Genomic DNA, 26,046 nt, shown 5'->3' with positions numbered 1-26,046 from the left:
GGTGCAGCATTGAACTATACTACTGACAGGTTGATCATTTACAGAAGTATCTTGATTAGATTTTATGAAAAGGAGCCCAAGCTGTTGGGTCCATGCTTGGCTTCCATTCCTGTCACCGTGGCCACTGCATTCATGTTCATTTAACCAAAACTGGATGGTATCTCTAAAATGAATCATCTTGTCTACCTGGTTGTTGAGATTCACCACAAACCAGAGTAATCAGTGGATACTCTCTGATAAGCATTAATGTGAGACACAAAGGTCCACATAATTTTGGTTCCCACTCCCAAAGTTACATCTATATTTGTTTCCTAGACTTTCTTGTTCTCTATTTTCCAATATTATTCTTTCCAGGTCAGTGATCAACCAGCTAAGTTACTTGCTACTTTTTGGTATTCCACATATACCCTTGTCATGGTTCTTTCTCCCTTCACACAAAGAGAATGATTGTTCTTATCCTCACAGATCAACTGACTGTAAACATTTCCTTTCACCATTGTCTTTTAAGGTCACCCTTGAGTGAGGCTGTACTGTATGTTTTTTTGGCTGGCATTCATTTATTGTGCCAATCTGTAAAGCAAGCACCAACCTATGAACTCCATCGAGTGGTCCTCAGGAGCTCTCCATGAAGCCAATTTCAGTGAGAGTGCAGCAGAGATAAGGAAAGTGGGAGTCTAGGCCACCTATTCATGAATTTACCTTCCCTTTGTAGACTTGCTCGATCCAAAATGTAAAATTTCTACCATAAAATCAATTGCTGGTGTGCTCACCTCATTTTACGACTCAGTAAAACTCACACCCAATTCACAATGGACAGCTGCAGTCAGAGAGTCACTTGATACCCCATGGAAGATGTCTCAGTCTCTACTAAGGCAGAATAGCATGCCAGGAATTATCTTACACATAAAGGGTATTTCTGTCCTTCAGAAGGCAGATCCTTACTCTAAAACCTTAAGAGACTGAGCTCTCATTCTCTTACTGGGACCTGCTGGAGAATCCACAGAACATTCTTTTCCAGGTTGGATATCTGTAGTTTTTGTAAGATCTGCTGGGCTGTGTGGCCCACATGGCAGGGCAGCTGATATCTCAGCCTGAATCTGTTATAGACCCTTGTTTTAGGTCCCACCTGAAACTGGCAGCCTTCTGAGTTACCTGATCAATGGGAAAATGGGTTACAGTGCTAGTGCTGCCAAAAGCCAAGAGGCCCAGCAAATGCTGTACTTCTGTGTAAAAGGCAGAAAGGGCAAGATACAACTATGTGTCCTGCACTTTAGAAGGGATTTTTTTTTTTTTTTTTTTTTTTTTTTTTGAGACAGGGTCTCACTCTGTCACACAGACTGCAGTGTAATGATGCGACCTCGGCTCATGCAACCTCCGCCTCCCAGGCTCAAGTGATTTTCTTGCCTCAGCCTCCCAAGTAGCTGGGATTACAGGCACATGCCTCTACTGCCTAATTTTTGTATTTTCAGTAGTTAGGGGGGTTTCACAATGTTGGCCAGGCTGGCCTTGAACTCCTGACCTCAAATGATCCACCCATCCTGGCCTCCCAAAGTGCTGGGATTACCTAGGCATGAGCCACCACACCCGGCCAGAAGGGATTTTTTAGAATGCCCCAGACAAAGCACATTGCCAATGGAAGAGGTTCCTGAATCTTTGTGGGATTTATCTGCTACCCCATGACATTCAGCTTTCTTCTACTTTTTGCCCATCAACTCTAATTAGCATATCATCAGGTGATGATGTGTGCGGTGTCAAGACTACCCCTCCCTGCAAACTCCTATGAAATGGAGCCCCTGGGGCAAAACAGTAAATAGGTATTGCTATTCTTCCTGTATAAAGGTTTACTACTTTTGATTCTCTCTATTGATAGGAATCAAGACGAGAACACATGCACCAGATCGATAATCACATATAGAGTGCTAGAAGCTGTGCTGATGTGTTCCAGTGAAGACATATCTGGCAACAGCAGCTATGATAGAACCTACTTACTGGTTAAGTCTGTTAAAGTACATTGTCACTCACCTCAATCTATTTGTTTGGGGTTTTTGTTTGTTTTGTTTCTTACAGGCAGCAGATAGGAGAATTGAATGAGGATATGAATCGGCCACTATTCTGCATCCTTTAAGTCTTTAAAGTTGACACTAATATCTGCAATTTATCTTGGGACATAGTCCTATCAATATAAGCTCAAACCTTGTATCCAATCATCTTTAAGAAGTCTTGGATTTTTGTTTACCAGGTGACAGTTACTTTGGCAAATGGCCAGAGGTCCCTTTTAGGAATGATGGGGGGACATTAACCAACAATGCTTGTAGTGACATTGTGGGCACTTCCCTAGGGGGATCCAGCAACACTTTTAATCAGTGGATTCCTGATTCCTGAGACAGGCTTAAAAGATCTGGCTCTTAAGTTTATAAAATATAGTAACTTGATGTGGTTACTATACATAGTACTAGAGGGAAGAATTTTCTATAACACAAATTTTTAGATTTAAATTAATGCCCTGAGGCCAGATAAATGAAATGTAAACTATAATTACAAAACACCTAGTTCTTCAGTATTTGGATTTATGAAAATTGCCATGATTTTTATCTATTGTGAGTTATTAATCCAAGTTACTTTTATTACATTTTAACAGTTTTAGCTATACCATAAATTACACGGGTTTTTGTTTTTCTTTTTTGTACCACCTTTAAAAATCCTATCATTGTTCTGTGCGAGGGTTTGTGCTCAGTTATGTGTTTGTGTCAACTTTGTGTCCAGACCCATACTATATGTCTTCACATACAATATCTCAGTGCTCGTCATGGTCTTCCTTAGGAGGTATTTGACTCTAATTTAGATGCAGAAACTGAGACCCAGAAATGTCATCTTTCTTTGACTTTTATGTCACAGCCAGTAAGAGAAAGGGTCAGAATTCAAATTCGTGTCTCCTAACTCTAAATCCGAAGTTCCTTCTATATTCCATAGCTATCTTCCTAAATCTGGTCTGTTTTCTGTCTCTCTCCCTCACCCTCCCCTCCTCCTGTCTCAGTTGATGTGAAATTCACACAACATAAAATTAACCATTTTCAAGTGCACCTACCATTCAGTGGCATTTAGTATATTCACAGTAGTGCACAGCTATCACCTCTATCTAGTTCCAAAATATTTTCATCATCACAAAGGGGAGCCCATGCTGATTAAGCAGTCATTCCCTATTCCCCATTCCTCTCAGCCCTGCAAACCATGAATCTGCTCTCTGTCTCTATGGCTTTACCTATTCTGGATATACTATAGAAATGGAATCCTACCAAAGGTGACCTTTGTATATGACTTCTTTCACTTAGCATAATGTTTTCAAGTTTCATCCACATCATAGAGTGAGAAAGAGTATGGACAATCAGACAAGTGACCCAAAGGGAAAACAAATGTAAACAGACCTGGCTAAAGCTTGCAGTAATTTCTGGACAGCTTCATTTCTGACACACCAATGTAGCTAGCAGCCCCATTCCATGCTCCAATACCTTATACCTTAGCTATAAAAATCTGAACATCAAAAAACCTGTGTACTTATTCTCAGAGGCTTAGAGCTACAAAACTACTTTCCTGTGTCGAAAGGTTTTAAGAGTTCCCATCTTGTGAAAGAGGCTGTTTCTAGCCAGTTGGCAGAGGAACAGTATGCATTTATCCTTTCTGGATCTCACGGTAATCTTAGGCAACATTTCTAGAAAGCGGTGACTTAATAGCAATGCATGAAACCATTATTCATAACTCTTTTATGAGTCAATATCCATGCAAAGGAAGCTGAAGAACAATTCTAACAATATTCTATTTCTATCAATGTTTCCTATCATAATATTGGCTTCTATACCTTATTTTTTAAGTCTCCATTAACAAATTTAACCAATGTGCCAAGGAAGAAAATCTGCTGTGAATTGGAGAATGTTTAAATCAGAGGCATACACTATTCTTCACCTTATGTTTACCAAAGCTTACTCCTCAGTTATTTTTCCCCAATCTGTTTTAGATGTGGAGACAGAAGAGGTGTGGTCTAATTCTTATCTCCCACCATCTCCCTGCATGGAAGATTCTATCTACTCAATTCACAGGACGAACAATCTAGTAAGAGCTGTAGAATCTGCTCTCCCCACATCGAGTGATTATAAGGAGCTCATGAGCTAATGCTGGTAGCATGATGTAACAGAATATGCCCTGAGCATAGGTTAGCTATTATCACTAATGCGGTAGTAGGTCTGACAGCCTGTCAGATGTGGCCTGATTTAACCCTCAGTGCGAGCATTATATCAATTTGTGGAGGGCAAGCTTCCATGCAGGGACCATCCAGCAGCTGTTTGGCATCAGCTTGGACAGCTTTATTAGGAAGAGCAACACTTGTCTACTTTTCAAAGGGGACATTTTAAAGACTTCCAAGAGTTCTTATCTTCTTCCAGATATATTCCACCCCAGGGAGACACCACTAGTAGGGTAAAGGGACTGAAATTCTAACTAGGGGGTCTCTGTCCCAATGGAGCCCATCAATCTGTAAGATGGATTTGTCTGTTCTGTGTCAGAGTTTGGCTGAAAAGCCTGTTAGTATTTCCAAACCCTCCAGATGCCTGTATTTAATGCTTGTCTGGCCTTATGTAGCATAACCAGATTGCCATTTCACAACCATCCTCAATCCCTGGAATTTAAAACAACAAAGCCAGAAGCTCTGAAATGTGCTTTACGAAGCATGAAAGAATCTTTTAAGGCTCTGTCTGATTCAGTTCAGTGTGATGATAGAAGGCCTAATGTAATTATGAAGGATTCCTTTTACTCATAAAACATTTGGCACTTTGCAGAAATTATGTATTTCATGACCAAAAAAACAGGGTGGCTTGGAGGGATTGTGCTCTTTTTGTGTTGTATCCACTATCTTCAATATCAGCAGTAGCAAAATAGAGAGGAAAAATATCTCGTATAAAGCTATGTCAGCTAAAAGTCATGATGAAGAGCAGAGGACAGTTTTCCACCAAATTCAGGGAAATTATTGTGTGTCTACGTGAAAGGACTATTCATATACAAACAGTAGTAAGTAGAAATGGACAGTGGAAGTCAGGAGACCTTCCAGAAGTCCTAAGCATCTTAGCAAGGCACTTAATCATTCCATGCCTTACCTTTTGCATCAATTAAAGGAAAACCTTAAGATGGTCCTGTCCTATTTCAGAAACTGTTGGAAAGACCACGGACATCACTGTTCAAAAGTTCATGGAACTCTTCGTTATTCAGGGACAATCTTCCCCATTCAGCAGAGTAAGACTATGGGAAGTTATCGTTTGTCAGATATTTTGAAGGACACAAATTTATTATGCAGGGATTTTGAAAGAATTTGAGTATTAAAACAAAGCAACACAAATGAAATTATTTAAAAGCATCTACACCCATCCTTTTCTTCTTCTATTTTGTAGCAATACAAGATGAGTCCTCCACCTGCATCCACGTTCTTGTGGTTTCCTCACCCTACTTCCACTTTTTCCTCCCTCTTCTCCTCTCTTAGATGCTTTTGCACAGCTATCTAAACACACTCAAGTGTCTTTCCTCTAAAAATAATTTCACTCCATCGTTCTCACATCTGCATTCACCTACCACTCCTTCCCTGCCTATCTTTCCCTTCACAGCCAAATGTTCATAAAGAGTTTTCTCATGTTGCTCTTCTGATTTTTTTTTTTTTTTTACTTTCCATTCACCATTTAGCTTAGTGCAATCTGGCTTTTGCCCCCATTACTCAATTGAAAAAGGTCTTGCCAAAGTCAAGTTAACAACCTTTGTTGTAAAATCTAAAGGACATTTTTAGCTCCTTTCCTAAGTTGACTGCTCGGAAGCTTTTGTCACTGCTGAATGCTTCCCTTGGTTTTCTGCACATCACACTCCCTGATTGCCTGGTGCCTTAGTTTGGGTCTTCTGAGCAGCACAGGAGGCAGGGCCGCTGTCGCACAGTGGGGAGGACACTGAGTTGGTGAGGTGTGCGAACTGTGCTCCTCTCAGCTTAACAGCAAGTGCATTCCGTAAGGGAGCCCTCACTTCCACAACAGCCACAGCCCATCCCTTGCATGATATATATCTGCTTCTCCACACACATTTGGGGAACAGATTATCCAGGATTCCAGTGGGCCTGTCTTCCTGAGGGGAAGCTTAGAAGAGGCCCAGTCCCCATCACTTTGGGAGGCCAAGATGGGAGGATCACCTGAGGTCAGGAGTTCGAGACCAGCCTGGCCAACATGGTGAAACCCCATCTCTACTAAAAATACAAAAATTAGCTGGGTGTGGTGGTGGACACCTTTAATCCCAGGTACTCGGGAGGCTGAGACAGGAGAATTGCTCGAACCTGGGAGGCGGAGGTTGCAGTGAGCTGAGATCGTGCCACTGTGCTCCAGCCTGGGTAACAAACAGCAAAACTCCATCAAGAAGAAGGAGAAGGAGAAAGAGAAGAAGAACAAGAGGAGGAGAAGAGGAGGAAGAAAGACGTAACTTAGGGAGTAGTCTGACCCCTGTTGCTACAGTTGGTCTATCTTGGACCACAGTTGGTACTTATCTCTTTTCCACTGTTCATTTTAAATTCCTCCTCAGCTTTCACCGCTGCTGGTCTTGATGACTTATCTGCTGATATAATCAAAGCTTTCAGTTTTGGGGGCTTTGAACCCATAGTAACCACTTTTCTTAGGCTGGGATTATTACACTTGTTCATCTGCAGTCACAATTGAGCAAGTATGTTCAACTGGATCATCCGAGTTCCACGTATATTTCTCCCTGTCCTCACTGTGAAGCAGCAGCCCTACCTCTTCCTCCTGATCAGGGTCAGTTACTCCTAACAACATAATGACTCCCTCCTTCAGTCTGCTGGTCTCTGTATACAAGAAGTCCTGAATATGCAAGTGGCAGTCACAGCTTGAGTTCTCCACAGAGCCTAGTATTATAGGAAGAGGAAACACAGACTCTTTCAGTGAATCATTAAACTTAACAAATGGTCTCTCTTCTGCTTCTGCCCAGTGGTTCCCAGACCTATATATTCTTCTAATTGAGAAAATATCCATGTAGAGTTTTGTAATTCAGTGACTAGCCTGCATGATGATACCCCACCATGGCAGATGCCATGATTTAGGCAATTGCCTTCAAATTGGCTCTCCACTTGTGCCTTTGGTGGGCTATTCCATTGCTCCATAGAGCTACCTGCCTCTGGATTATGTGGTATGTGATATAACCAGAGGAACCCATGGTCACAAGCTCACTCATCTCCTCCTCTGTGAAATGTGTCTCTCCTGGTCAGATGCTATGTTATATGGAATTCTATGTCTGTAGGTCACTTTCAAGTCCTCCTGCTGGTAGTGCTGCCTGGGACTTTGTAGGTGAGAAAGACAAACATTTATCTAGAATAAATATTTACTACCATGACAGTAAGCTGCTGGCCCTTCCAGGAAGAAACTGCTCAACGTGTCATTAAGTGGCCATGTGATCCCCTGAAGAAAGTGCCACATTGATGTCTGCTGCTAACCAGCTGGGCTTTCAATGGTGGTGGTGGCCAGATCAGCCTTTGTAAGTGTGAGTCCATGCTTATGGCCCATGCTTATAGCCTATATCTCTGCCATTGTGGCCACTCTGTTAATATACTAATTGTGCTAGTTCTGTGGTGGCCAGTGATAAATATTGGCTAATGTCAACTAATCAAATCATTTTGTCTTGGTTAGTCAATGCCTTTTCTATGGTGGCTGCTTTCTGGTGGTCACTAATATGTGATACAAAGATCTTCACATTTCATGCCTACTTCCATATATCCATCCTCCTGTGTCTATCCGAGACTTCCTTCTATGAAATCTTCTAGACTTTTTCTTCCCAGGCCCTTAATCAGCTAGCTGACCACTCCATTTGCTCACAGGTTCACATATATGCTTACCTTGAGCCACTTTTCCTTGATATCTACCTATTGGGAAGACTTTTCCCTTGCCATTGTCATGTAAGGCCACTTCTAAGTGCAGCTGATGTCTGGTTTTGGTGAATATAACCGAAATCCACATACCAATCCAACTGATCCCTTAACCAAGCTCTAGATTTTTTTCTCTCCTTTTAGCCACTGCTCTGGGACACCTCATATGGCCATAGGTGTGGACCAAGGGAGAGGCAGCACTGCAATCTTAGTGGGTGGGTTGGGGATCTGGGCTAACTGCTCACGGAGTTGACTTGTGCTTTGTTGCACTGCTCAGGTTTGATCCCTGGTATATCACTTTCCGCTAGACAAATTGCTGCTGAGTCTGTCTGACATTCTGACTTAATGTGTTCTACAGAGCTCAGCTCACAAGGGGCAGTTTAGAAAGCATAGTTACTAGTTTCTATGGTCAAATATTCAGTCTCAAACAGGGCTCAGTAGCATACAATGAGATGTTTTTCTGCACTGCAGATGGTGTGGCCTCACTCTAGAACTCCAGGCTACTGTATTTTAATTCTTCTGTGAAAGTTTGCCATAAACTCCATACCACACTATCTCTTTTCTTCACTATTCACTCCTCCAACACAGTAGAGTCTATTAGATCATATGGCCCAAGAGACAAGGCTGCTTGTATCAAAGACTGGTGCTGCAAAGTCCTGCTCAGGTCCTATTCCAAGCTGTCAGACTTCCACGTAAACCGATACATAGGCAAAGCAATCTTTATACAGTATTCTATTCAATGAATAAATCACAGCTTATTTGTCCGTTTTCTTAGATATAAACAAAAGCATAACTCTTAACTGTAACTTCTGAGTTCAGTCTTCAGCTTTTTCTAATATCCCTCTGGACCAGATACAGGCCTTCTCACTCAGTGTTCAATTGTTTGTCAGTTGCTATCAACTTTATCTCAGCATTAGCTGTCTGTAGTAGCTTCAAACTTAACAAAACTTCAGCTAATTCCTTCATCCTTATATTCATTGCTTTCCTTCTTCTTCCTTGCCTCCTCCTCAGCAACACCCCTCCAACACACATACACACACACACACACACACACACACACACACACACACTTTTCTAAAGCATGAACATTGCACAAGCCAGGGAAATTCCCTCACAGAGCTTTCTTCCAAGCCACCACTGATTAAAGTTTTTAGTAATTGGGCTGCCACTTTGTACCAGGGACTATCTGTGTCCCATGAGCCACCCAGAATGGGATCCTCATTACCAGCTGACAGGAAGTGATCTGCTCCCCAAACCCCATTTTACCTCCTGCTTTCTCAGACCAATTCCAGTACCAACTGTATCAGTTCAGTTACTCCGAGGAGCAGATGCTGAGACAGAGTTAGGAGTACTAGTGGTTCATTGAAAGATAACATCTGTGAAAAACAAAGGGGGAGAGCCCCAGACTATGCTACAGATCTGACAAAGTCTTGGCTAAACCAATGGGGATCTCTAGAGCAAAGACTGCCTGTTAGAGGAACCCACATTGGGCACAGAGGCCAGGCTGTAGCACTGCTGCCATGCTCATCCCTGGGCTGTAGTCTTCCCAGGAAGAATTCAGCCTTGGTTCAAACATGGTGACAGTTCCTGCAGGTGGTGCAGATGGAGGCTGGCAGCCAGCTGCCTCCTGACGGTTACACAGAAAGCTGTTTCCTGGAGGGAGACTGAGGATTGCATCTCTGTGGCTGCCATACCCATTTTCTTTTTCATCTTCTCTGTCGGCACATCTTTGACCTTCTGCACCAGCTTCTCTTCTTTCTCTACCTATCATTTAAATGATGCTGGATGGTTTTTAGGTTCTTATCTCATGCCACACTTCTTCAGCCTCACCTACTTCCATTCATACATCTAATGCGATTCTAACAAATTTTGAATTTCAGATCTCTAAGCCAGGTCTCTTTTCTGAGCACTAAACTTATTTCATCCAATTGCCCAGTTAAATATCATACAGACTCCTTACATTTAACATTTCCAAAGGTGACCTTATTATCTTCTTGGCCAAAACTATCTGTATACCCATCTCAGTGAATGGATCCACCAATTACCCAGATGCTCAAAACAGACAGCATAGTCATCTGCAACAACATGGACGAACCTGAAGGACATCATGTGATGTGAAATCAGCCAGACACAGAAAGACAAATACTGCATGATTTCACCCAAATATGGAGTCTAAAAACATTGATCTCATAGAAGCAGAGAGTAGTAGTAGCACAATATGGGAACATTCTTTATTTCCAATCTTTTTTTATTTTCCTATAATTAACCCTTTCCCATCCTTGACTTTTCAAAATTAGAACACATATGAAAGCACAAAAATAGCAACACAGATACCTATGTGCTACCATCAAAATTAACCAGAAGTTAAATTTGGTTTGGGTGAATTTTGGTAAAAATTGATCAGAATCTTCTGGTTTTGGTAGTTTCCCTCCACTTCAGTCACTTCTATTATTTCAGCCACCTTAAACTATTTTTGTATGCTAGAATGTGCCATTCACTCTGCTGCTCTTATTGCTTGCACAAGCTATTTCTGTTTATGGGAACATTCTTTATTACTGAGTGGTTACCAAAGGCTGTATGGAGAGTAAGAGGAGGAAGAAATGGGGAGAGGTTGGTCAACAGGTATAAAGTTACAGTTAGGTAGGAGGAATAAATTTTGATGTTCTATTGCACAGTAGGGTGATTATGTTAACAAAATATTTTGCGTATTTCCAAATAGCTAGAAGAGAGACTGTTGAATGTTATCGCCACAAAGAAATGATAAATGTTTGGGATGATGGATTTGCAAATTACTCTGATTTGATCATTACACAATGTATACATATATCAAAACAGTGTACTGTATTCCAAACATATGTGCTAACTAAAAATAAGAGAAAACTAAAAACGTAAAATCAGTATTTCAAAACAAAGAAAAACAGACACATAGGATCATTCTTGATATTTCCTTCTCACTCATCCCTAATGTCAAATTCATTATCAACTATGACTGGTCTAAATAGCTCTTGAATCTGTCTCCATTTCATTTGTTTTACTGCCCTCTGAGTTCATACCACTAACATTTTTTTTGCACTTGCATGGAAATGGAGTTTCTTTTGTTCTTGCTAAACACAGCGATCAGGGTGATCGGTCTGTACTGCAGATGGGGTCTCGATCTCCTGAGTAAAATACATTACTGGCTTCCATTGTTCTTCGGAAAATTTCAGACTCTTCACATGGTTTATGCAGGTCCCATGACCTGGCCCTGCTTGCTTCTCTTTTCAGGCAGATCTTTTACTGGTCCCTCCACTTCAGTCACTTCTATTATTTCAGCCACTTTGAACTATTTTTGTATTATTGAATGTGCCATTCACTCTGTTGCTCTTATTGCTTTCACAAGCTATTCCTTTTTATGGGAACATTCTTTATTTTCAGTCTTTTTTTTTTCCATAATTAACCTTTTCCCATCCTTGACTTTTCAAAATTATAGTACATATGAAAGCAAAAAAATAGCAATACAGATAACTATGTGCTACCATAAAAATTAACCAGAAGTTAACAATTTGCTTTATTTAACTTAGCTTTCTATTTTCTTTTTTAAATAAACAAAATGTTACTAAAACAGCTACAGCTCTGCCACTATTGACATTTTCCTTCTCTCCCCATGCAAGGATTAAGATATAATTCTATTGTTTTCTACCCTCTCTTGCTGTTAAGAAATCTGCCACCAGCTCAGTTATCTTTCTCCTGATGCTTTCATCTTTGACTTTTATTTGCTTTTAAGGTCTCTTTGTCTTTAATGTTTAACAGTTTTACTGTAATGTGTGTAGATACTGACAAATTTTTATTTACGTTGCTTTGAACTCATTGTTCCATTTTGAATGAGAAGTTCTTAGCCATTATATCTTTAAAACTGTCTCTCCTAATTTTCTCTATTCTTTTCTCATGTGAGTCCGATTATTAGACGTAACTTGGATCATCTATCCTTCATTCTTGACTTTCAACTTCTCTTTTGTGTTTTCTAATACGATATCTCTCTGTGTTACATTTTATCTAATTTCTTAGCTTTATATACATTTCCAGGTCACTATTCTACAGCTAACTACTCATCTGTCTATTCAATTTCTGTTATATTTCAGTTGTCTACTCTGTTTCATGTATCTGTTCATTTTTGTGGTTTTGATCATGTCTTTTATGTCTTAAATTATTTCAAACAAACTTATTTTATAGTCACTGTGAAATTATTCTATTTTCTGTAATTCTTGGAGGTGTCAGTTTGCTAAGTGTGAGATCTTACTGGCTCTGTCATGGCAAATTGTTACCCTTTTATTTTATAATTTTGGATTATAAACTCATTTATCATTGGAAAAAAATGGCTCATAGGGCATTCCACATTTGTTTCCAGCAACGCCATCAGGGATTTCACTACTCAGGGACATATTTTATGATAGTTTCTCAGCTTGAGAGGTGTCTCAGCCATCCAGGAGTTTAAATGCCAACCAAAACACCCAAGTTTGTGGGTAGGTGCATGGTTCCATGTTCTCAAGAAGTTTTTTTTAAAAAAATAGAGTATTGAGTTTGATGCAGTGGCAGGGGCGGGGGCAGGATGCCTCTTTGCCATTGAGATTGTGAGGAAAGCAGTGGGAATCCAAGTGAGAAGCAGTCAGAGGGGAGCAGAGGAGAGGATGGGGAGGCTGACGACCTGGGCCCTGAGCTGGTGAAGGGTGTGACTCTTCTCTAGTGGCGAGGAGTCTTCTTTTGCTGGAACGATAGCATCTCTTGAGGCCGCTGCTCTATGAGCAGGCTGACATAGGTGATGATGAGGTCTGTTCCTTTCTAGGTTCCTGTAGAGATCTGTAGGTAGCTGTTCACTGAGAAGTTAATTAAGAAAGAGAACAAAACTATTCATTTGGATCTAAGGTCCACCTCCACTGGTGGCTGTGGTGGCTTTGGATTGTCGGAAGACCACCACCTTCAACAGGTCTGCACTTCAGAACAATCATCCTTCCCTACCCTGAATACACTTCTGCTCTCTGTGTTATTGACAGAGGCTGTATGTTTGGAAAGAGAACGCAGTAATGACTGAACTGACAGTTGGCTCTAACTCTTGCTACCAAGTTTTTCTCTGACCCAGTGAAAGAGTGTTAAGACATCAACCTAGGATACATCGAGAACCAAAGCCAAGATGGGACAGGGCCACATAACTGGGCTTCAACCATGACTGGGACTAAGAATAAGACAAGAGCCCAAAACAAAACTGGAGAAAAAAAAAAAAAAAAAAACGTTATTGTACAAGCCAAAGCTGGAGCAGAGAGGGAGTCTACTGGCGTGTAGACTTAGGCTTGTAGCCAAGACCCAGGCCAAAACAAACGATGAGGCAGGGTCTCAGACCGATGCTGTGGTGGAGATGAAGGCAGTGTCTAAGAACAAGGTTGTTGCTGAGATGAAGGAAGGAGCCCTGCGAAAGCCTAAGGCCCTGGGCAAAGTCACTGGAGTTTCCCGTCTCAAGGCTGGGAATGAGTCCATCAGCTCCCTATGTAAAAATGAGGCTGGTATTGATGCCTGGATCTGGGCTGTGGAAGAGGCCACTGTCAACTCTCAGTTCTGGAATGGACCAGAGGCTGGTAATCATTTCAGTGCTAAGAATGATAAACCTGAAGTTGGTGCCCAGGTCTATGCTGAAAAAGTTGGAGCCTAGGTCAGGGTCTGAGGAAGAGAATGTTATTGGGAACTAGTTTGGGGAAGGAGATGATGCTAGTTTTTACTCTAATCCTAAACCTGTGAGCAAGACAGTCAGGCCTCAGCCTGTGGATGAAATTAATGAAAAGAAAAGATAGGTCCAAGGATGGGTGTGAGGTAACTATCTGGCCCAAAGCCCCTGCTGTAACTCCAGCAGTGTTAGGACTAGATCCCAGGCACCATCTGAGGCGAGCCCTCTTCCATATATTGTTCTGGCCGCAGCTGAAGAAAATGCCTATTCTTTGCCTGTTGGCAACAGCCTGCCCTTCTAAGAACACATAGGCATGCTCACAGCCTATCCCTGCGTGTCCTTTGGTTCTGACCCTTGCATCCAGACCAGAGGTGAGATTAGACACCAAATCAGGATCAGGGAGGTAAATGGGATTAAGCCATTAGCTTGCCCTTGCAAAATGCAATGCTATATGGATTCTGAGGAATTTGAAAAACTTAGTAGCTTACTTAAGTCAACTACTGATCCTCTTCTTCATAAAATAGCACAGATCACCATGGGTATCCATACCGTTCACCCATTTGCCCTAGAGTTTATTAATAAAATGGTGTAGTGACACTTACTGAAAGCTTGCTCAGTTTTCCTTCCCCAGAAATGAGAAAATTATTAATTTTCTTGTTAGTAATTACTCTGAATCCTCCTTCTGGGGATGAAGGACAATGCAAAATTGAATTACATGTTAAGCATATGTGTAAAGACACCATGTCATTTCCTTTGAACTCACTGGATTAAAGATTCTAGGACAACCGACTACTGATTTTGTCCATCACTACAATGTTGCAAGGGACATGTCCGAGCTGTTTTATTTGCCATCCTCAGGAAAGTACAAAACCAGAAATCTTGCTGTAAAAGTACTTTTAAATATGTCTGAACATCCAACTACAGCCAGAAACACAATCAATATGAAGGCATTGGCAGTGTCAAAACTCATCTTTAACCATAAACAGGCAAATTAAAATTGAACCAATATTTGGCTTGCCAATCTTGTTAGTGGTTTGGCCATATTTATAAAGGCACATATCAGAAAGGGCTTAATTGTAGTTGTTGATACACTCATGGGCATTTTCAGGGAATTTAAAGGGATTATTGAAACAATGTAAATGAGCCAGAGATAGAACACTTTGAACCATCTGCAAACTGTAGCAGGCTATACGTTCTCAAAGAGCCTTGTATCATGTTTTGGTTATTACAGTGTACAAGTTGTACGCTGCATCTTTAACACAAAGATAGGCTCTAGGTTTGAGCTAAACTATTTTGGGGGTATCAGACGAATATTAAATCTCAGACTGAAAATGTTTGTTGATTTTTATCTTGTCTAGATTGGCGTATTTTTAACATCTTATTTAAGATAGTGAGCCAGTTCATTGTAAGTAAGATAACTTGTTCATTAGTATCTGCTTAGATTCATCTGTGGCTTAAAATGCCAAAAAAGAAAACATCCTTGAATTTGTAATCTAGTTACAGAAGTAAGGCATACACACATACCAAGATAACTAAGAGTACCGAGAGAGAGAGAGAGAGAGAGAGAGAGAGCGTGTGTGTGTGTGTGTGTGTGTGTGTGTGTGTGTGCGCACGCACGTGCACATGCATGCTCATGGCCAAATGTGCACTCTCTACATAAAAGAGGCAGGCAGGGTTTTTTACAGGCTGTTTAATGTAAGAGAAACTAATATTTTTCTCCTATTCCAGCTGTATCAGATACTAATTCCACAACACAGAAATGACCCAGAATCTCAGACAGAATGTATTATTTGTTCAATTTTAATTTTGCTTCTACATTTATAACTCTTAAATTGTCAGGCTGTTTTATGTATGCCAAAGTCATCTCACAAAAGAGAAGGGGGGGGACATTTTGTGAGTGCCTATTCTATGTCAGACACTGTGTTGGCACCATATTTCACAAGGTTATTTTTTCCCTATCCTCACAGTGATCCTGTGAGCTAGGTACTTATGTTTTTATTAGAACTCATTATTCTGGGTACCCTCCAATGAGAATGAGAGGGGGTAAATCCTTTTTCCTAGATTTCCACAGCAGGCAGGTGGCATAGCTATTTTGTGTGACACCAGAACCCATCTCACCACACTACAGCCCTCCTGAAGGACATTTTGAGGTGTTACCCTTCAAAGCTCAGAGACTGGTTTCAATGGTTTAATTTTGCAATTGATGATGTTCATGCCAGGTGTTACAATTCTTAACTTCCTCCAAAGGCATGTGTCCATTAGACATTTGGCTACATCTGGCTAAAGGTCAGGAGAAAAGTCCAAGATGAATAGACAGATTTTATCTGGCAGTGTCAGAAATAGTAGCTGCTCCAAACTCTGTTCAGTGAGTAAGATGGAGAATCGGAGTCATCAGCAAGGGGAACTTGTTAGATGTCCTTTTATCTTATTCTACCCATTTGTATTTTTTATTTCCCAAGAAGCTGAAATCATTCTGCACATTGTTTTATATCCTGAAGTTAAAAGGTAATTGCTTTCTTCTTTCTTGTAAAATCATGCCTTAATTTTTTTTTTTTGGTACTATTTATGACTTACTCTCCTATGTGTCATATGAAAGGCCAAAGGGCTTAGTCTTTTACTAGTAGGCAAGCCTAGGCATTTCTGCCTCTGTACCAGCTAGCATGACAGAATAAACTTAATTGGAGAAATTGAGACCCAGAATTGCAGCTTCAACAATACAAAACAGGAAAGCTAGAAGAGACTGCTGTGTCAAGCTACAAGATAGTGATTCTTGGGTTTTGGTATGGACCAGAAAGCATTCCCGGGACGTTTAGGCTGTGGATAAGTTTTCTAAGACTCATGGTGGGAATAATAATCCCTGGTTTGAGCTGAAATGAAAGTTTCTATGTGTGAAAATACATAGTAATGTGTTTTGAGGTTTTCTGACAGTTAAGAAACTAAAACAAGATCATACTATAAATGTGAGTGTAACCTGCATCCCCCCACCCAGTTGTATATGGTAAATATCTTTGCATGTCAATAAATATGCCTCTACCACAACAACAACTACAAAATAGAATATATACAAGGGATATACAAGCTTTGGTTAGTGGGAAGATCTTTGCTGACTCACATTCTCACTAAATGTATAGCATTTTGACATTCCTAATTTTGTAGTAATGTCTTAATTCCAACTCTGCCTGTCACATGTGCTAACATCTCTTCTTACCTAGTGTCAGCATTAAAATCCAAACTCCTAGGATCCTGAGACTGGTGATTCCTTCTCCATCATCATCTTTCTACTTCTTGAGCACTCACAGAGCTCGTTACTCTGTTTTCAGTTCTTTTGCAATATCTGGGGTGTTAGTATATTTCTAGAGAGTTCAGCTATTCATTTGAAATAATTGTTATGTTTTACCTAACATTTATAAGTAGTCATAGTGGGAAGGTTTGGGGATTATGGAGACTTCCAGGAAGTCTTCATCTTTCAGTTCCAGATATTTATTGTTTTGAGGACTATATTGGGTATTGAAGAGGGTTGGTAAAACATAAATATAGATAGATAGATAGATAGATAGATAGATAGATAGATAGATCGATCCTACACTATTAACTTTACAATATAAATTAGACGTCAGTTTCTCCAGGAGGATTTCTCTAACTTTTCTCAAGCCTCAAAATTAGCTATTATACATAGCTAACTCACTGTCTATTTCCTCATTCTATCTTGTTTTTGTTTTGTTTTGTTTTGTTTTGTTTTGTTTTGTTTTGTTTTTTTGGAGACAGAGTGTCACTCTTGTTGCCCAGGCTGAAGTGTAATGGTGCAGTCTTGGCTCACTGTAACCTCTGCCTCCTGGGTTCAAGCAATTCTCCTGCCTCAGCCTTTCAGGTAGCTGGTACTACAGACACCCACCAGCACTCCAGGCTAATTTTTGCATTTTTAGTAGAGATGAGGTTTCACCATGTTGGCCAGGCTTGTCTCAAATACTTAACCTCAGGTGATCCCCCCACCTCGGCCTCCCAAAGTGCCGGGATTACAGGTGTGAACCACCACTGCCAGCCTCATTCTATCATTCTATCACACTGTTTTAATTATATGTTAATTTGTCAGTATCACCTTCAAGATTGTAAGCTCTGAGAAAATGGCAAAGCATGTCCTTCTAATTAGTTATTCCACAGTATCTTGCACAAAGTCCACCACACTGCAGAAGCAAGATTATTATTGCTGAACACAGTTGCTTCAGAAAGTACTTGAGAATTTTCAGTGTCTTTTAAGAAAATTCAATTATAAGCCTGTTTTTCCCAACATTCATGCACTATCCACCTTTCCTTTTTCTCAAGTTTGTTCTTCTCTGTATGTAAATTCTCTCAAGCCTCCTCTATCCTTAAAAACAAATAAAAAGAAGGAAACAGTAATACCTCCCCTAGTTTCCTGGATCTAAAGATTGCATTCTATATCACTTTCTGTCAAATATTACAGTTTGCCATTCCTGCACTTCTGTTTTTTTTTTTTTTAAGCCAGGCAAAACAATCCTGATGCCTCCTAGATGCCAGTTCCATAGGAATATTGGTCCCCCATGAGGCAATTTTCTAAAGCACTCTGGCTCTTACCTGATGTCTGCATGTATGACTCCTGGCTGATCTGATTATTTCCTGGTGACTCCCTGAATCCTTTGCTTCTTTCTGTCCTTCAACCCTAGTTCAATTTTCTTAAATTAATTATGTTTTAGGCATTAATTATGTTTTAAGCTTCATTCAAGTCTTATGCTGCATCCCACACTTTTTTAAAAAATTAAAAAATAAAACATTGTTACTGCATTCCATGCTTTTAATTGACAGCTCAGTTCACTTGGGATCCCTCCATCAGGTCACACAGCTCTGAAAGCTCTCTATTGCCCCCTTCTGGTAGCTGGCAGACTAGTACCTCAATTAGCTTACATCATCAATGCTACCCTTGTTACTTGATGTTGCTATGCCTTAGATACTAGTATCATCCTTTCTTTCTTATATTCTTCATTGACCCTGTTTTTCATCATCTGTTTATTCCTCATTCCTTTCAGACTGAATTCTGCTGCCTCAGCCTTCTGCCAAAACTTGCCATCGATGGCATGATCTTTGTATATAAAAATATTGCCCTTCCCTTTCCTACTTAGCCACAACATCTTTATTCTAAGAACATGTTCCATTAGAAATTATCTACTCTAGGAGTCTTCAAATTTGACAATATATTAAAAATTGCTGGGAGAATTTAACAATATTGTTTCCTGGGCCCCCTCCCTGAAAATTCTCACCTTTTAGGTCTGAGGTAGAGGTTTCTTCTGACCTATTGTCAGCATTAAAATACAATCTCCCATTTAAACTTTAATTTAAATCTATTTATTCAGTTAGGTAGGTAAATCATGACTGGGTAAAAATTTAAACAATACTTAAATCCACTCTTCCTGTATAAGTCTGTTCTTACAAGCTATAGAGAAATACCTGAGACTGGGTAATTTATAAAGAACGGAGGTTTATTTGGCACAGATTTCTGCAACCTGTACAAAAAGCATGATGCATCTACTTGGCTTCTGAGGAAGCCTCAGAAACTTACAATTATGGTAGAAGATGAAGGGGAAGTGGCCTGCGGGAAGAAGGTGCAAACTTTAAATGACCAGATCTCATAAGAGCTCACTCACTATCATGAGAACAGCACTACATACGACACATAGGATATCTGCATCCCATGATCTAATCACTCCCACCAGGCCCCACCTCCAACACTGAGGATTGCAATTTGACCTGAGATTTAGGCAGGGGCACGGGTCCAAACCATATCATTTCCCCTTAGTTTCCTTAAATTTCCTCTCCTAAGGCAATTATTGTTAACAGTTTCTTGACGATACATGTAGACACAAATTCTGTATTTTAAATACATGTCTCAACTGATTTTGATGCATTTGGTCCACTAAGCTTGAGGAGTCTCTGATTTGATGTAACCCTCTCATCTTCCTTGAAATTCTTTCATCCCTTGATATCCTTTATGCTGGTTGTCAAATATCTCTGAGAGTTTGACTCTGTCTTCTTGGCCCACGCCTCCTGCTTTTTCTGACTGTTTAGTGTGGTAATTCCCCCAAAACACTCCCCTTGATCTTCTTTTCTGTCTATATTTTCTTTCTTGACACATCCCTCCAGACCTATGAGTTACTCACAGAATATACTCATATCTCAATCACTTGCTCCAACATCTTGAACTAGCCACATGCATTTTTTCTACTGGTCAGACATTTCTGTCTAAGTGTCTGGGAGCACCTCAGACTCAGCATCCAAAACAAACTCACCTTTCTGTTAACAAAACTGCTTACACTTCTCTCTTTCTCTTTGTACTTACAGTCTCCTGTCATCATTGACTCCTCCTCTCCCCCTTTTATGTTGATTGCACCTTGAATGCCCTGCACTTCCCTTCCCTCTAGTTCAGTTTCATTTGTTACAACATTTTTTACACTAGCTTCACTTGTGATTCCCATTTCCCTGCCTACTACTCATAAGCTCCTTGAGGATTCTTGAGGGCAGCAACTATATTTTCTTTATTTCTCTGTTTCTTTATTTCTTTATGTTCTCAGCACCTTGCTCACTCTCTAACAGTAGGTGTTCCATAGATATGTTGGGTCAATGAATACTCATTAAAGCTCAAATTTTTAACATGGCAGACATCTTCCATTTCTACTTTACCAACCTCTTTAATTTAGATAACTTAATTTACCCCTTGCTTCAACTAAACTGGACTATTCACAGCTCTCCTGAATGCACATTGCAATCTTCCTTTTCTACTTGTTGTTTATTTTTTGTTTTTATACTTTAAGTTCTGAGGTCCATGTGCAGAACGTGCAGGTTGGTTATACAGTATACACATGCCTTGGTGATTTGCTGCATCCATCCCCCTGTCATCTACATTAGGTATTTCTCCTAATGTTAGCCCTCCGCAATCCCCCAACTCTTTCTGCTTGAAATGCTCATCTGCTCCCTGCGTATCGAAATCCTGCCAATCCTTCAAGTCTCACAGCAAAAGCCTCGTTCTTCCCAAAGGCTTCCCAAATCTCTAAGTCCTGGGTTCCCACAGCACGTGGATTGCACTTTAGTCTTACTTCTATTTGACTAAATTTATGAAATTACAGGGTTTTAGTTGTGGAAGACACTTCAGAAGTTATTTAAGACAACCCTGTATTTTATAACTAAAGGAACTGAGATCCGCAAAGAGTAAATGTCTTGCTCAAGATTAAATATCAGCCAGTGACCAATGGAGCCAGACCTAGAACTCAACTCTGCTGAATTTTTTTCCAGAGCTATGCTGCCTATGCAACTGTTTTCTCTTCTCTTCTAGACCATTAATGCCAAAGACCAAGGATTAAATTGTATTCGGCTCTAATTCCCTTATAATATCCAATATAGCCCCTGTCATATAGTAGGTTCACAAAAGCTACACTGGATTGAAATGAACATTTAATGTACTAGTTAATATAGATCTTTTCAGCCTGAGTTCCCTGGAAAACAGAGTGTGAGGCAAAGATTACTTGCTGAGGTGAGGTAAGGAGAAAGAAAAGTCAGGAAGGGCTAAGGGCCAATGCAGTGGCTGCTGCTTCCCAGGGAATCTGGAAACCCAGCAGGTAATGTGGCAAGTAGATCTGCACATCCAAGCAAGGTATCCGTGGACAAGCTGTGTGGATCCATGCCTTGGACAGTTCCTAAGAAGCAACTTACTGTTCCCATATCTTCAAATCTCTTTTTTCCCACTGATCAAAGTTATTCACCTGCACTTCCAGTTCTGTTATCTGGCTCTTTGGAAAGCCTGATTCCATGCCCTGTGGGAAGGTTCCTCAGTTGAGTCTGGAGTAGAAGAGAATGCAAATCAGATATGTCTAATCAACAGCTCAGAGCCTATACCTATTGCTTAACCCTGTTATTTGAGATTGTTACCGTGTTGGTTTTTGAAATCCATTGATGTTGGAAACACAAAAGTGGTGGTAGGTTTCTTTAAGAGATGGGCTGAAACAGATTTTTGTGTGTGTGAGATGGAGTTTCACTCTTGTTGCCCAGGCTAGAGTGCAATGGCACAGTCTCAGCTCACTGCAACCTCCACCTCCTGTGTTCAAGCAATTCTCTTGCCTCAGATTCCCAAATAGTTGGGATTACCCAGCTATTTAGCCCACCACCACGCCCAGCTAATTTTGTGTTTTTAGTAGAGATGGGGTTTCACCATGTTGGCCATGCTGGTCTTGAACTTCTGACCTCAGGTGATAACGCCCTCCTCGACCTCCCAAAGTGCAGAATTACAGTCATGAGCCACTACACCCAGCCAAAACAGATAATTTTTAGACGTTTTGTACAAGTAAACAGTGACATTCATGAAGAGAATGATTAAAGTACAGACTGAATAAATTCTGATTTTTCTCTCTTAAGAATAATGTGCAAATCCATATATGACTATTAAAAATTATTAGATTTCAGTGTTTTCTCATATGATATTATGATTCTACATTAAAAGACCTATAAACTCTTCTCATTAAATCACTCAACATAGTGCAAAAGAATCCCTGACTCTTTGTCCTCAGATATAATTCATCCCCTTAATGCAAGTTGTTCACCAGTGCACATGACAAAAAACACCTAAGTGGAGGGAAGAATTCTTTCTTTCAGACAAGTGGTTTTACCTACTTACAAAAAAGCCTTGAAAACTTGGACACCCTTCAAGAGCCTCTGAATATTTTTTTTTCAGCAGAAATTCCAGCACAGATGTTCAGTAAGTCAGGTTTGTTTTGAAAGAGGAAATAAAGAAACAAATTTTTGCAAAGTAAGGCCAAATTTTGAAATCAATTAATGGTGACATGTCCAAGAATTTTGCTTCATTTTATTATTAACACAACTATTCCTTCAAGATTTTATGGTCAGATATTGGAGAAGAGAGGGGAAAAAGAAGTCTGGGGATCGGAGATAAAATTCAACATAAAGGGGACATTTTAAAGCCCAGTCAAGAGGAAAGGAAGAGTGAGGGATACGCTGACAGATAAAAGACAGTGTCAAGTTAGCGGACAATCGCAAGTGACAATAGAAGGCCCAGGAAGTTCTGTTCAAACTTCAAATGTGGAAAGGTGCCCTGCAGACCAAGACCCTGCCGACCTACTAGTGACAAAGTTGCTTTAAATGAACTCACACCAACAAGCCTCGAGGGGTGATGTCTCTTGATGCTGAAGTGATTCCGTCATACATATCTGAGGGCACTAGGTGAAATTTCTGGAGAATCATGGAAAATAAGTGTGGGACCAGAAAAATAGGATCACTTTGTTCTGGTTTTCTTTGTTTTTTTTTTTCAGTGGAAGAGAGCTTTCTATGTTGCCCAGGCTGGCATCAAACACGTCTCGTCTCCTCAAGTGCCAGGACAGCTGGCATGAGCCACTGCGGCTCCCTGTTCTGGTTTTCTTAAAAAGGATAACAAGTTCTTTTCATTTGCCAGGTCACTCAAACGCTCTAACCCTCTGGTTCACCTATAAATTAGGGACTATTTACTAGCCCCATGTATCTACCAGAATTTTTTCATAATTAAAAATAATACATATGCAAACTAATCATAAATTCTAAATCAATATAAAAATGACAGTGATTATTTAAATCTCTTTCTTCTTTGCATTTTCATGGCACTTTACACATATTACTGTTATAGATCTTACTGTGTTGCATGAGGGAGAGGTTTATGTAGTTTCCCAACTGGAATGGGAGACACTCAAGAGGACAGACTGCAACTGATTTTTCATATGACCCTCCAAACCCAAAACAAGGATTAGCATTTAATGAGTGCTGAATAAATGCTTGCTGAATGCAGCAAGATTAAAAAATAATCACAGCAGACTGTGCCGCGAAACAGAATTGCAAGAGGATACCTAACTAAGATAAACATAAACCCTACATTTCACTCTAAAAAATAAATTGGACAATTATTGGATTGTAAAGTCCTAGTCCAGAGGTCATGGCAAAAACATCTGGGAGCTATAGTCAACTGTAAAAAGAAACAAGAGACAGATGAGGTTTCCAAAAATATGAATATTATTAACAGTAGCATGGAACCATGGGAAATGATAGGAACCAAAAGAAGTGGTAACCTCACTGTGTTCCTTGCAGGTCAAATCATTTCAAGAGGAATTGGTAAACTAGAGTAAATTCAGGTGACTGCCCTCTAATAGGATAGACAGTATCTCATGCTATACTAAAAATAGTTAAATGAGCCCCAGTAGGGCTCTGGGAAACAGAAAAATAAAATATAGATCTGATCTGTCTTCAATTATTTAAAGGTGATCCAGTGTTGTCCCAGTAGGCAAAACTTAGACGAATAAAAATTGTACTCCCAAATTTGATTGTCACATATCAGATTTGGATTCAGTAAGAAAAACTGTTCAAAAGATCACAGCTGTTCAGCAATGGAATGGGCTCCTCTGGATGGCAGAGAGATTGTGTCATATGATGGCTGTGGCTTAGACATTTCTTGTAGTCCTGTCTGTGCCTAGCGTAACTCTGGACATACAATCTATATTCACTAAATATTTTTCAGAGATTGATGCCAGGGAAAATAATATTTCACTCTGAGTATACACCTACTCTGCCCAGTAATGTTTAGAATTGAACCAGGGATCTAAATTAGTGATCTCCAGATTTAATTCATTGTGTACTCCTATCAGTAAAGTTTTTAAATAGGTACTCCTAATATATACATTTATTTATAAATTCTATACTATACTTCTCTACTATTCATCACATTGAATACATATTTATAAAATACACAAATAATATAAAGGTGAAAATATGAGATAAAGAAAAATAAATGTTAATGTGTTTTCTTTCTGCACCCCAATGGATCATCATGCCACCCCACTTTGCAGAGTGCTGGTCTATAATTAAGGAGCTTAACATTCATCTCCTTAAATACCTGGATACTTTAGACCCTTCTGGTTCTGAGTGAAGGGTCATTTCTCTCAGAGAAATGGTTTTTAATTCCTCTTTTCCCATGTAGACAGAAACAGGATTTTTAAAAAATTATTGTACTTTAGGTTCTGGGGTACATGTGCAGATCATATAGGGTTGTTGCATAGGTACACACATGGCAAGGTGGTTTGCTGCCTCCATCCCCCTGTCACCTATATCTGGCATTTTTCCCCATGTTATCCCTCCCCAACTGCTTCATCCCCTGCTGTCCCTCTCCTACCCCGCTCCCCGAATCTAGAAATAGGAATTCCATTTGACCCAGCAATCTCATTACTGGGTATATATCCAAAGGATTATAAATCATTCTATTAGAAGGACATATGCATGTGTATGTTCATCTCAGCACTGTTTACAATAGCAAAGACCTGGAACCAACCCAAATGCCCATCGATGATAAACTGGACAGGGAAAATGTGGCACATAGATGCCACGGAATACTATGCAGCCATAAAAAATGATGAGTTTGTGTCCTTCGTAGGGACATGGATGAACCTGGAAACCATCATTCTCAGCAAACTGACACAAGAACAGAAAATCAAACACCGCATGTTCTCACTCATAGGCGGGTGTTGAACAATGAGAACACATGGACACAGGGAGGGGAACATCACACACTGGGGTCTGTTGGGAGGGGCTAAGGGAGGGACAGTGAGGGTTAGGGAGTTGGGGAGGGATAACATGGGGAGAAATGCCAGATATAGGTGCGGTGGGATGGAGGCAGCAAACCACATTGCCATGTATGTACACATGCAACAATCCTGCATGTTCTTCACATGTACCCCAGAACCTAAAGTGCAATAAAAAATATATATAAATAAAAAAGAAAAAAGAAAAGAGAATGTGATACATATACATCATGATATACTATGTAGCCATAAAAAAGAATGAGCTCATGTTCTTTGCTGGGATACAAATGGAGCCGGAGGCCATTATTCTCAGCAAACTAACACAGGAACAGAAGTGGGAGTTAAATGATGAGAACACATGGACACAGAGAGGAGAACAACACACACTGGGGCCTTTTAAAAGCTGAAGGATGGAAGGTGGGAGAGGATTAGGAAAAACAACTAATGAGTACTAGGCTTAATACCTGGATGATGAAATAATCTGTACAACAAACGGCCATGACACAAGTTTACCTGTGTAACAAACCTGCACTTGTATCCCTGAACTTAAAAGTTAAAAAAAAATAAAGAGTAGCCAACACATCTTCTTGCTACAAAAGAAAAAAACAGCAGTAGGTTATTGGTAGTTAAGTTTTGGAGGGGTCGAAAGTTATACACAAATTTTTTTGGTTGCCGACACTCCTAAACCTCTGCATTGTCAAGGGTGAACTGTATACGGTTTTGTAAGTCTTGTTTTAAAAAATATTTTCAAATGTCAGTTTTTTGTTGACCCTGCATGATTATGTCAAGCTTTCAATTGCATTCCA

The 26,046-nt window shown here is 40.1% G+C and overlaps 1 protein-coding gene and 1 pseudogene across 1 annotated transcript in view; both read left to right on the top strand.

Moving 5' to 3' along the window:
• Nucleotides 1-26,046, top strand: part of TSHR (thyroid stimulating hormone receptor) — a 163,674-nt gene that overhangs the window by 15,213 nt on the left and 122,415 nt on the right. The window lies entirely within an intron of this gene.
• On the top strand, nucleotides 13,139-14,770 carry LOC104650796 (G protein-coupled receptor associated sorting protein 3-like; annotated as a pseudogene).

This window comes from Saimiri boliviensis, chromosome 2 (genome assembly GCF_048565385.1).
Source record: "Saimiri boliviensis isolate mSaiBol1 chromosome 2, mSaiBol1.pri, whole genome shotgun sequence".
Lineage (NCBI taxonomy): Eukaryota > Metazoa > Chordata > Mammalia > Primates > Cebidae > Saimiri > Saimiri boliviensis.
The sequence above is the reverse complement of the archived record's forward strand: the minus strand, read 5'-3'. Positions and strand labels throughout refer to the sequence as shown.